Source organism: Schistocerca gregaria, chromosome 1, assembly GCF_023897955.1.
Source record: "Schistocerca gregaria isolate iqSchGreg1 chromosome 1, iqSchGreg1.2, whole genome shotgun sequence".
Taxonomy (NCBI): Eukaryota; Metazoa; Arthropoda; class Insecta; order Orthoptera; family Acrididae; genus Schistocerca; species Schistocerca gregaria.
Genome location: NC_064920.1, coordinates 983,945,109 through 983,956,769, shown reverse-complemented (window position 1 = coordinate 983,956,769; position 11,661 = coordinate 983,945,109).

The window sequence follows — 11,661 nt, the reverse complement described above, 5'->3', positions numbered from 1 at the left end:
ATGCATATTGAGAATAGCAAGAAACACTTCTCTAAAAATCAAAAATTTTTTACCCTCGAATATAAATTATAATATCACAAAGCCTTTTCTGAAGGCATTTATCTGGGGCGCTGCCTTGCATTGAAGTGAAATGTGACCGGTAAACAATTCAGATGAAAACAGAATAAAATATTTTAAAGTGGTGTGCTAGAAAAGGAAAGCTGGTAAAATCAGTTTTTATACAACCTGACTAAAAGAAGTTTCGATTGACACCATACATCCTGCGATATTAAGGATCAGTAGAATTGGTAGGGTAGGGGAAGTATGGGAAACTAAAAACTGTAGAGCTGGACAATGTTTGAATGTAGTAAGCAGTTAAAATGGATCTAGGTTGCAGCAGTTATGCAGAGATGAAGGACATGATCGATTAGAGAGGTGAGCTGCATAAAATCAGTCTGGTAAGTGAAGATCACGACAAACTGAAGACTGCGACAGTTAATAGAAACCGGACTTTTCGTAATGTCAGAAGACAAAGAGAGAAGTTGAACAGGCCAGTGGGTATATACTGCATAAAAGCTTTATGAGGCCTGGTTATCTTATTGTGAACTTACACAGAAATTTTCGTCTTCATAAAAAATACCTATTTTATTTCTTTCATCCATATGGGTTCCAGCATTACACTATTGTTGTAAGAACAAAATTATATATATGGTATGTACAGGAAATTGATCCTTTGACAGTGGAGTATTGCGGAAACTAGTAAGGGTGAAACGAAAAAAAAATATTTGTAGTGAAGACGAAAATCTTATTGTAAACGCGAGTAGCGATTACTGTATGGTTGTGGGATGTAGCTATCGCGTGAGTCTCTGCTCTTTCCGATGGAGATCGGATTCAAGTGATGGCATAGCAATGCTAAGTGGGTGGAACGCTTGCACACTAGGAGAATTCTGCAGAGCTAGCCTCTAACAAGATGAGCGATCTGTTTCGTAATATTTGCGTGATGGACCCAAGATCGTCTTCAATAACCTAAAAAGATGAAAACAAGTGATTGGTGCCTGAGATTTACAGAGAATAGTTTAATATTCTCTCAATGGGAGACTCACTCCTGAATCATGCCCGTATATTCTGTTGCGCTTGTATGTTGGCTGTTGATTTTTTTTCTTTTTCTCTTTTTGTGTGTCTTTTACTTTGATGAGGCCGGCCATACATACCTCTCCTGTGCCAACATTTTCTTCTCATAGTATTGTCCTCAAATATTCATTAGATGTATTCTATTCCAGTCATTTCTTGTTCTAGACCTCTTAGCCTCCACAGCTCCCTCTAATACCACGGAAGTTTTCCGCTGAAGTCTTAACAGATATCCTATCATCTTATCACTTCTTCTTGTCAGCCTTTTCCGTACGTTCCTTTCCTCGCTGATTCTGCAGAGAACCTCCAGATCACCTAATTTCCAACGTTTTATGGAGCATCAGTTCTAAAACGCTTTGATTCTCTTCTGTTATTTTTTTCCGACGCTCTGTGATTCTCTAACGTACAACGCTATGCTCCAAACGACACTTCTACTGGCCAGAAATGTCCTCTCTCCCTGCGTTGTTTTTTGTCATTCCCGCTTCGTCTGTCACGTAACTGTTTGCCTCCAAGATAACAGATTTCCTTAACTTCGTCTAATATGTGATCTGCTTTGAAGTCAGGTATATCGCTAGTTCCTTTCTGCTATATCTCATTACGTTCATTTTTCTTCAGTTTATTGCCAATCCATGTTCTGTAGTTGTTACAATGTTCACTGCAGTCAACATACCCTGTAATTCTTCTTCACATTCTGTGTGGATGGCAATATGATCAGTGAATCTTAACGTTCATATCCTTTCAGCCTGAATTTTAATCCAGATTTTGAACCGTCGTTCTGTTTCCATCACTGCTTCTTCTATGTATACAGGGTGAGTCACCTAACGTTACCGCTGGATATATTTCGTAAACCACATCAAATACTGACGAACCGATTCCACAGACCGAACGTGAGGAGAGGGGCTAGTGTAATTGTTTAATACAAACCATAGAAAAATGCACGGAAGTATGTTTTTTAAGACAAACCTACGTTTCTTTTAAATGGAACCACGTTAATTTTGTTAGCACATCTGAACATATAAACAAATACGTAATCAGTGCCATTTGCTGCATTGTAAAATGTTAATTACATCCGGAGATATTGTAACCTAAAGTTGACGCTTGAGTACCACTCCTCCACTGTTTTATGGTCTGTATCGGAGAGCACTTCATTCCAGGGGCCCAAACAGCTGCAACATACATCGCGTTTCTACAGAACTATCTGCCAACGTTGCTCGAAAATGTCCCACTGGAAACGCGTCAACGTATGTGGCATCAGCATGATGGTGCACCTGCACATTCTGCAATTAACAATAGGCTGACCCTTGACAGGATGTTCGACGGTCATTTCATTGGACGTGGACGACGCATAAATAGGCCAGCCCGTTCTCCTGATCTTACCCCTCTGGAGTTCTTTCTGTGGGGTACGTTAAGGGAGAATGTGTACCGTGATGTGCCTACAACCCCAGAGGATATGAAACAACATATTGTGGCAGCCTGCGGCGATATTACACCAGCTGTACTGAGGCGTGTACGACATTCATTACGCCAGAGATGGCAATTGTGTGCAGCAAATGATGGCCACCACATTGAACGTCTATTGGCCTGACATATCGGGACACACTCTATTCCACTCCGTAATTGAAAACGGAAACCACGTGTGTACGTGTACCTCACCCCTCCCTTTGGATCCCTACGTAATTCGGTGCTCTCCGATACACACGATGGAACTGCGGAGGAGTGGTACTCTAGCGTCAAATTTAGGTTACAATATCTCCGGATGTAACTACCATTTTACAATGCAACAAACGGCACTGATTACGTATTTGTTTATATGTGGTTCCATTTAAACAAACGTAGGTTTGCGTTGAAAAACATACTTCCGTGCATTTTTTTATGGTTTGTATTAACCAATTACACTATCCACTCTCCTCAAGTTCAGTCTGTGGAATGGATTCGTCAATATTTGATGTGGTTTACGAAATACATCCAGCGGTAATGTTAGGTCACTCACCCTGTATACTCGTATTGAACGGTAGAAGCAAAAAACTGCATGCCCGTCTTTCTGTCTTAGTTGTTTTACTTATTTTATATTACTAGTTGTATGTTACTCGTTTTCTCTATCCAGCAGCAATAGTGTTTAAGAAAACACTGTTGTACTATATCTGATATTACTATCATAAGACATGATGCCTCTATCCCTGGAAAAAATTTCTATGATTTGTTTTAGAAAGGAAAGAATTCACAGAAAAAGACCTTAATTTGCTATAAATGGGTTATCGATTTACTACAATACGTTTTCTGTAATTTCGTGCAATCTCTGGAAACTGTCGGTGAAGAAATATTTTAAAGTCAGTTGTAATCACGTATCTTTCAATGCAAGAAACTAGTGCACTGAGACTGTCATGGCAACTTCGCCCACACCAGACTGAGCTAATAGCTGCAGGTCAAATTTCATTGGCAGTATATCGCAGAAAATACTGAATTGATTATAAACTGTTTCAGTATCCTGAACGATTAGATGTGTTTTTAATTTTTATCTTAATATTTGTGAATATCAACACTTGTTATGCGCCGGTGTCCTCTGATGTTAACTGCAGTGCTGGACCACCGTTCATATTGCCATACATTGCCAATTTCCTCTGTGTCAAAAAGCAAAACCAACGTTTCATTCGCCTACCAGTCATGGTTATTTTTCTTTTTTTCTCTGAGTCACTCCATCTTCTACTCCCCTGTATTCTTTAACTGCGTCTTACCACATTCGTCTTTCCCATCCTCGGCCATCGTTTTCTCCATGCCCGTTACCGCTAGCACTCACAATCAAAAACTTGTCTTACTGTAATAACTATTGTTGTATTGCCCATGTACCAATATAAACTGTGTGTACGTTTTTCTTGTCTGTACTATAGTAATTTTTCTATTCCAAAAACTAGTATAATATGCTTAGTGTAATATATGATATGTTAAATAGGTGGTATGCAATATATATATCACTAATAAATAAAATAAATCATCATCTAATTGAGCCATCCGATGTGGTCTGCTGGTATCGATTGTAACAATCAGCGCGAACGTGATGCACCTTCAACAGTTCTATTATCTTTTCAAGTGGTTTGCCAGTCGCAAAACGTACGCTTTTTCCGGTATGTAGATTTATGACAAATTGACATGAATCTTCATTCCCACTTTCCGCAATATCTATGAAAACTTTGTTTATAATGCTCCAGTCAGTTATCAGAGGACCTATCAGGGCAAGTACAATTTGACATAGCAAACAGATCTGTTTATTCTTAGTTCTTAGTACTTCGAACACGAAGTGCTGATTCAAATGTCGTTCCATTTCACATCTTTTTTTGAGATTGCATAGCTATTAGGATACTTCTGGATTCACTAAAGATTTTGGATACCTCTTCTACTCGGGCATTACAATCAGATTACCATTCATATGATCGAGCATTGTGTGTGTACAGTATTCTCCATTTATTAACAACCATTAACGACTTAAAGGGCAGAGTTTTTGAGGTCTGAGAGAATAAAAGGAACAGATTAAACTGGAATGATCACATCAGTAACGATGCGGGTAAGACAAACCAAAGACTGCTTTTGTTGGCAGCACACTTAAATGATACAACAGGTTCACCGAAGGTACCAATTACACTAAGCGAGTCCTTCCTCTGCTAGAATATTGCTGTGCGATGTGGGATCCTCACGAGATCGGACTGATAGAGGACACCGAAGAATTTTGAAAACGGACAGCTTATTCTATAGTATCTCGAAATAGAGGAGAGAGTGTCACGGATATGATGTCCGATTTAGAGTGACCATCATTAAAACAAACGTGTTGCGACGAGATTCATTCACAAAATTTCAGCCTCCAAAGTTTGCATAACGCTAGGCTTAGTAAGGTGTGAAGATAATTTGTTAACGCCCACCGACACAGGGAGAAATTATCAGTGTAATAAAATAGTACATATTAGAGCTCGTACGGAGAGATTTAAGTATTCGTTTTCCCACGTGCTGATGGAGAGTGGAATGGTAAATAAACAACGTGAAAGAGCTTCGATGAACCCTCCGCAGTATGAAACTCTGTATTCCTCTTAAGATACTGTGGAGCCATAGGATTTTGGGAACAATTTGAAATTGATACATGAGGTCAACTTTGTAACAGCTGCTCTCTTTAGCTACAAGCCTCATACTGCAGTACGCCTCTGCTAAATCGGATAGAATGTAGCTTAAGCCTTGCTTCCTCTGTGCTGGCGGGGAGAGGGTCATGTTCTAAGCCGTGCTGAAGGCGCTTCACAGTCTACACACTAACAATAAACTACTAACACACGCCCTCAAAGGTTAATTCCATTGGCTGCGCTCAGGTTTGTCTCGTTTTACTTCGCGATACGATATTTGTAAGAACTCTTCGTCATTGCTTGAGATCAAACGAAATTGAGTGGCAGTTCAGCAAAGACCTTCTGGACGCCAAGCATTGGAATCCAAGAACTAGCTTAATTACAAAGCCTCTGTTGACTTCAGTATTTCGGTAAAGGAACACAAATCTTATGCAGTCAAATGTTGCAAACCGATAACGATGTACTACCCTCAGTGTGGCCTTAGGCACAAAGGAGATCCACCACCAAATGTAAGTCTACTTCTCAAACTGCTAAGCCCGTCCAGAATATCCTGACTGTTTAAACGACAGCAGTTTCCAACCAAATTAATATGAAATACACAGTTGGATTCATATAATAATGATCAGACGTATTAATGATTGTACTATGGGCTTAACTTATTTCCAGGAAGACGCATCATATGATTTTATCACACATTTCATTTAATTTAATATCGTGTAGAAGCTAGCAATCCGATGCCATAAACGATGTGTATATGCCATTTACTCGTCCAGTATCTACGGTCACTCGACGTATTAGGATATCAAAGCTGATTCAGCTACAACGTAATTACATTATACTACATCTGTTGTATACCAAATCGAAGACGGCGAATAACGTGTTTAATGGAATCGAGTCTAGCAAATCGGACACGATTGTACTCAAAATGCATTCGTTGTCTGGCTACCGACTTCTGCAGGTTTTGTGTGACTTTCTTCGGAAGAAATTGACGATGAAAATCTAAACTTTTATCGGTCGTATTTCACAGTAGAGCTCTTGATAGTGCTGCTGTTGTTGTCTTCAATCCAGGTAATAGTTATATCAGATCTACACACTCGCTACCCGATGCTCACCTCATCTCTATACAGCTGCTTTGATCTATGTTTGAACCCGGTTACAGAATTCATGCTTACGTTTCCCTCTATATTCTTAGAACCTACTTTTTTCCATTACGAAACTAATTTTTCCATGATGTCCTACGATGTGTCCGATCCTTCTTTTAGTCCAATTGTGCCATAAATTTCTTTCTGGCCCAGTTCGCTTAGCATCTCATTAGCTGTTCGATATCAATGTTGACTCATCAACATGTGTCAGCGTACGAACCATTCAACTAAACATTATCTATGTGGGCTTTCGGAGCCGAAGGCATATTAGCGTACCCTGCATGACACAAAGTTATACGCTTTGTCTGGGCCCGTCAACACTGGCACGGGACTGTTGATATGGGGAAACGTGTTGCCTGGTCGGATGAGTGACGTTTTAAATTGTATCGAGTAGATGGACGTGCACGGGTATGCAGACTACCTCATGTTTGTCATAGTGATGGAGGCTCTTAAATGATGTGGGGCGTGTGCATTGTGAGTGAAAAGGGGGCTCCTGATGCGTCTAGATACGACTCTGACATCCTATCTGATCACCTGCATCCATTCATGCCCATTGTGCATTTCGACGGACTTCGGCAATTCCAGTAGGACAATGCGACACCCCACACGTCCAGAACAGCTACAGAACGGTTCCAGGAATACTCTTCTGAGTTTCAACACTTCTGCTGGTCACCAGACTCCCCAGGCATGAATGTTACTGAGCATATCTGAGATGCCTTGCAACGTGCTGTTCAGAAGAGATCTTCACCCGGTCGTACTCTTACTGATTTGTGGACAGCCCTGCAGAATTCATGGTATCGGTTCGTTCCAGCACTACTTCAGACATTAGTCGAGTCCATGCAACGTCTCCTTGCGGCATTTCTGCCTGCTGTCCAGGCCTTTACATGGTATTACGTAGGTGTACCAGTTTCTTTGGCTCGTCCTTCTCCTCCGTTCCCCAGGTGTCGCGGAATTACGTATGCATGCCCCTTGGGTTATCCTATTGTGCTATTGACGCCTATATGCGTCCTGAGTTTCCGAACTCACTTCTACGAGTTACTCCCGCATCTCGGTGAATAAATGTTTCGAATGCAGTACTACCTAGGCTGAGGAACTAAAGGGGATGGGTGTGGCTGGAAACCGTTTCGGATAACAGTTACTTCGGCGGGGTATTTGCTCTGCCAGGGGACTGGGTGTTTGTGTTGTCCTCATCATTTCATCATAATCACCATCATTCGTTATAGTGGCTAGATTGGTCTGCGTAAGACATTTGAGTATGAAAAGTTTGGGACTTTGTACGGGCGCTGATAGCCGCCCAGTTGAGCGCACCACAAACCAAACATCAGCAGCAGCAGTAGCATCTGGTGGGCAGCGCAGCCATAAAAAAAGCCGCCCACAGCAGTAAATGCACACAGCGCGTCTGTAGCAGTCAAAGGGACACATATAAACTTCATCATCAGAAACGCCCTTTCTTCATCAGTAAAGCTGTTCTTGCCACTGCTTTCCTGCATTTTATGTCCTCTTTATCTCTGGCATCGTCTGTCATTTTTCTGTCCAAATAGCAAACCTCATCTGCTACTGTTAGTGTCTCATTTCGTTATCTAATGCCTTCAGTAGGGGATGATTTAAGACTACTACTTTCCATCACCCTTGTTTAACTTTGCAGAAGTTCATCTTTTTTCAAGACAATGTGCACTCCATTCTAATGCTCTTCCTAGTCATCTGCCGTCTCTGATGGAATTACAACCTTATCGGCAAACCTTGAAGTTTTCATTTCTTCTCTCCCTTTCATAATATTTCCCTGGTTTCCTTTTCCGATGCTCAGTGTAAACATTGAGTAATGCTGGGTACAGGATACAACCCTCTATAACTCTGTTCTCAACCATTGCTTCCCATTCATGTCCTTCAGTGCTTACAACTGCACCCTGTTTTGGGTAAAAGTTGTAAATAACTTTGTGCTCTGAGTATTTTTTCCCGCTATTTGAGAGAGAATAATCTAGTCGACATTATCAAAAGCTATCTCTAATCCTACAAATGCTATAAACGAAGCTTTAGTTGTTTCTACCCAAGATAATTGTAGAATATAGGTGATTGGATCAAATCGCTCAGTAATAAAGTACATTTTACGAATAAAAAGGGCTAATGAGAGTAGGGCTCGCGCTCTGAAGGTTCAAATGTGTGTGATTATGTGTGTGGATTCCTAAGGGACCAAACTGCTGAGGCCATCGGTCCCTCCTGAAGGTTCCGTACACGCTTAATTATGTACACGGATAGCAATAATTTCGTGGTTCGATCTCTAGATGCGAGTCTTTCTACTCCAGAAAAAAACCCTACCACTACACCTACCCCTAAGGGAAGAGAATGGAAAGTTTTGAAATGTGGTGCTGCAGAAGAATGCTGAAGATTAGATGGATGAATCACGTAACTAAGGAGGAGATACTGAATAGAATTGGGGAGAAGAGAAATGTGTAGTACAACCTGTCTAGACGAAGGGATCGGTTGGCAGGACACATTTTGAGGCGTCAAAGCATCACCAGTTTAGTATTATAGGGTATACATTGTAGAGGGAGAACAACATATGAGTACAGTAAACAGATTCAGAAGGATGTAGAGTGCAGTAGTTACTCGGAGATGAAGCTTGGACAGGATGGAGTAGCATTGAGAGCTGCTTCAAACCAGTCTTGGGACTGAAGACCACAACAATAAAAACGACACAGTTACAAATTACCAATTTTTGGGATTTTTCCCTTACTCGTACAGTGAAATTTCATTCTTACTAAATGTTATGGTTCTACGTCAACGGACAGTACCCTAGAGACTTTTATTAGTGAGTTTGCGAGTATATGTGACACAAGTGGCCATATCTTTTGATTACATTGACTTTGTAGCTTAAATTTCGTACACCGCCAAGGAACCGTGGTCCTTAGTAGCAAACATAAATTTCAGTTTAATACCTCAATCCGTTCCTGCGAAAAAGTAATTTTAACAGTCGGACAGACTGTAACCGGAGACAAAATATCAGGAAGGGAGCCAACTGGAAACTTTGTTTTTGGTAGCTTAACTGTATGATCGTAGCCCACACAGTTTTCACCTTGTTAATACCCAGGTGCACTCGAGTAACGCACTCTTTTCCAGAATGGCCAACTTGAAGATCAGGCCACCAAATATACACTATCTCGTATAATAACTATGTGAGTCTTTCTGCATATGTTAGGACTGTGGCGCAGGGCATGAGGGCACTAGCGTGTGACCGGCGGCAGTGCTACTCGTATGTTGGAAGTGCACCAGTTTATGCTCACGTTCTGACACTGGTGACCTTATCTCCGCTGAGATTTAACAGCCCGTTCGTCTACCCTGCGCCACGTGACCGCCTCCAGCTACCATTGGAGATAAGTGGTCATTAACTCTCTCTGTGCACACAACAGTGTCCTACTTCTGGCTGGGAACAGATTTATCTGCTATTTTGCACGTCCGCTTCAGCCGTAAGCACGTACTCTGGGACCCAGTTACCCATGAGAGCATGTTCCTACTATCTTATGATGAAATGACACGACCGTTAAGAACCGCCCATCTGATACAGGGGAATTGCATTACTCTCAGGCGTACAAACTATCACATGGTGCTTCTCATTACGTTCATTGGTCCTGAATGTCAAATCGAGAACTTCTGTTGCTAACTAATAACCTTTACATTGTACCGATCTGGATAGAAACTTAAATAATTAATCAGTATTAGTCTGTTATAAAGCTTTATTTTAAATAACCCAATTACAGGATTCATACATAGCTGCAAATTTCGAGAGATGGCGTCACATGTGTAGGTAACGAAGAATGTCGTTAAGTCTGAATTTGCTGGCGGAAAAAAAGGGATTGTAGCCTGGCAGCAACATCAAGAAAATTATAACAAAAATGAATTGACCTACACGATCTCGAATCCAGGCATTCTAGCACAAACCAAGACACCTGAATAATTTGAACAGTAATTCTTTTCTTAGTTATGGCAACTGCATTTAGAGGATAGGTACTACACTGAGGTCAGATATCATTCGGAGGCGCAACAGTAATTACTAATTTACTGTCAGAAGTCCCGTACTTAGGAATAGACTTAGTTCAATATTCACTCATGACATAGAGATAGAAACTTCCATTTACAGAGCACGTGAACGGAGACCTACAGTAGTTATTTTGTGCTCGAGAGAGTTACGTCTGCGGAAACAGCAATGCAAACAGATGTACCTTTGAATAAATTGAACACATTTCTACACTCCATTTTGATCTGATGCTGCAACATTGGTTCAATGTTCCAAAAATAAAAATAGAGTCTATTGAATGAGTTTTTTTTTTTAAATACTGACTCGTTTCGCGTAGCTAGCGCGTCTAGAGATTACCTGTAATTAGTAATAATTTTGTCACGTCTCAGTTTATTCGCAAACCTGTTTAGCCCTGACCAATCGGATAGCTAAGCTAAGGGTGAGAAGTAAAGAGATTCACTTGCCCTGAACAGAAGAAACCGTTTTAGTCACATTTAAAACACATTAATATGATGGTGTCAAAGCGAAGGCCGCAGTCGTCAAATATGGACACAGGAAAGCCTAAAATGGCAAGCGAAAACCTCTAAGTTGAAAGCGTAAAATTACAACATCAGTAGGGAATGTAATCCGTGTCAGCGCAGAATTAGGAATCAGAAGGAAACGCTCCAAACCATGGCAAGATGCAGTGCGAAGATTTCAATCCCTTTTTACGATGTGCAGCGTCGCTCGGCGCTTACACTAAGTTTGGTTCTCAAGTCATCCTGCTCGTGTGGCCCACTCGCTTCAGCCTGCCTAAAGCAGTATTTGCTTACCACTCATTTATCGTCGAGATCGCTAACGTATCATCGCATGAAATGCTGCTATAGTTTGGTGACATTCTATTTGGCTCCTGATCCTGTGCGGGAGAGAATTTCGAAAGATAGAACATAGATATGGTGCATTTTAAACTATTATTATGTTTGTTTGGTGACAGTAAATAGAGTTGCGAAATACTGAACAAATGATTCATGATATTTTTCTGTTTATTAACCAAATCCTTCATGGCAAGATGCAGACAGTATGTGTAGCTCAGCAAGTGCGATATAGTCCGTTCTTGTGTACAGTCACGAAGTTCCGTCTCAAAAGAAAACTTTGTTGGTTTGGTGGTTTAGCTGATTTCCGGGGGATGGCGGGGGGAGGGGAGCAACGAGACAGCGAGGTCATCGGTCCATCGGATTACGGAAGGATGGGGAAGGAAGTCGGCCGGGCACTTTCAGAGGACTCAGGGAAATTTCGGGAAACCTAAGTCAGGATGGCCGGACGCGGG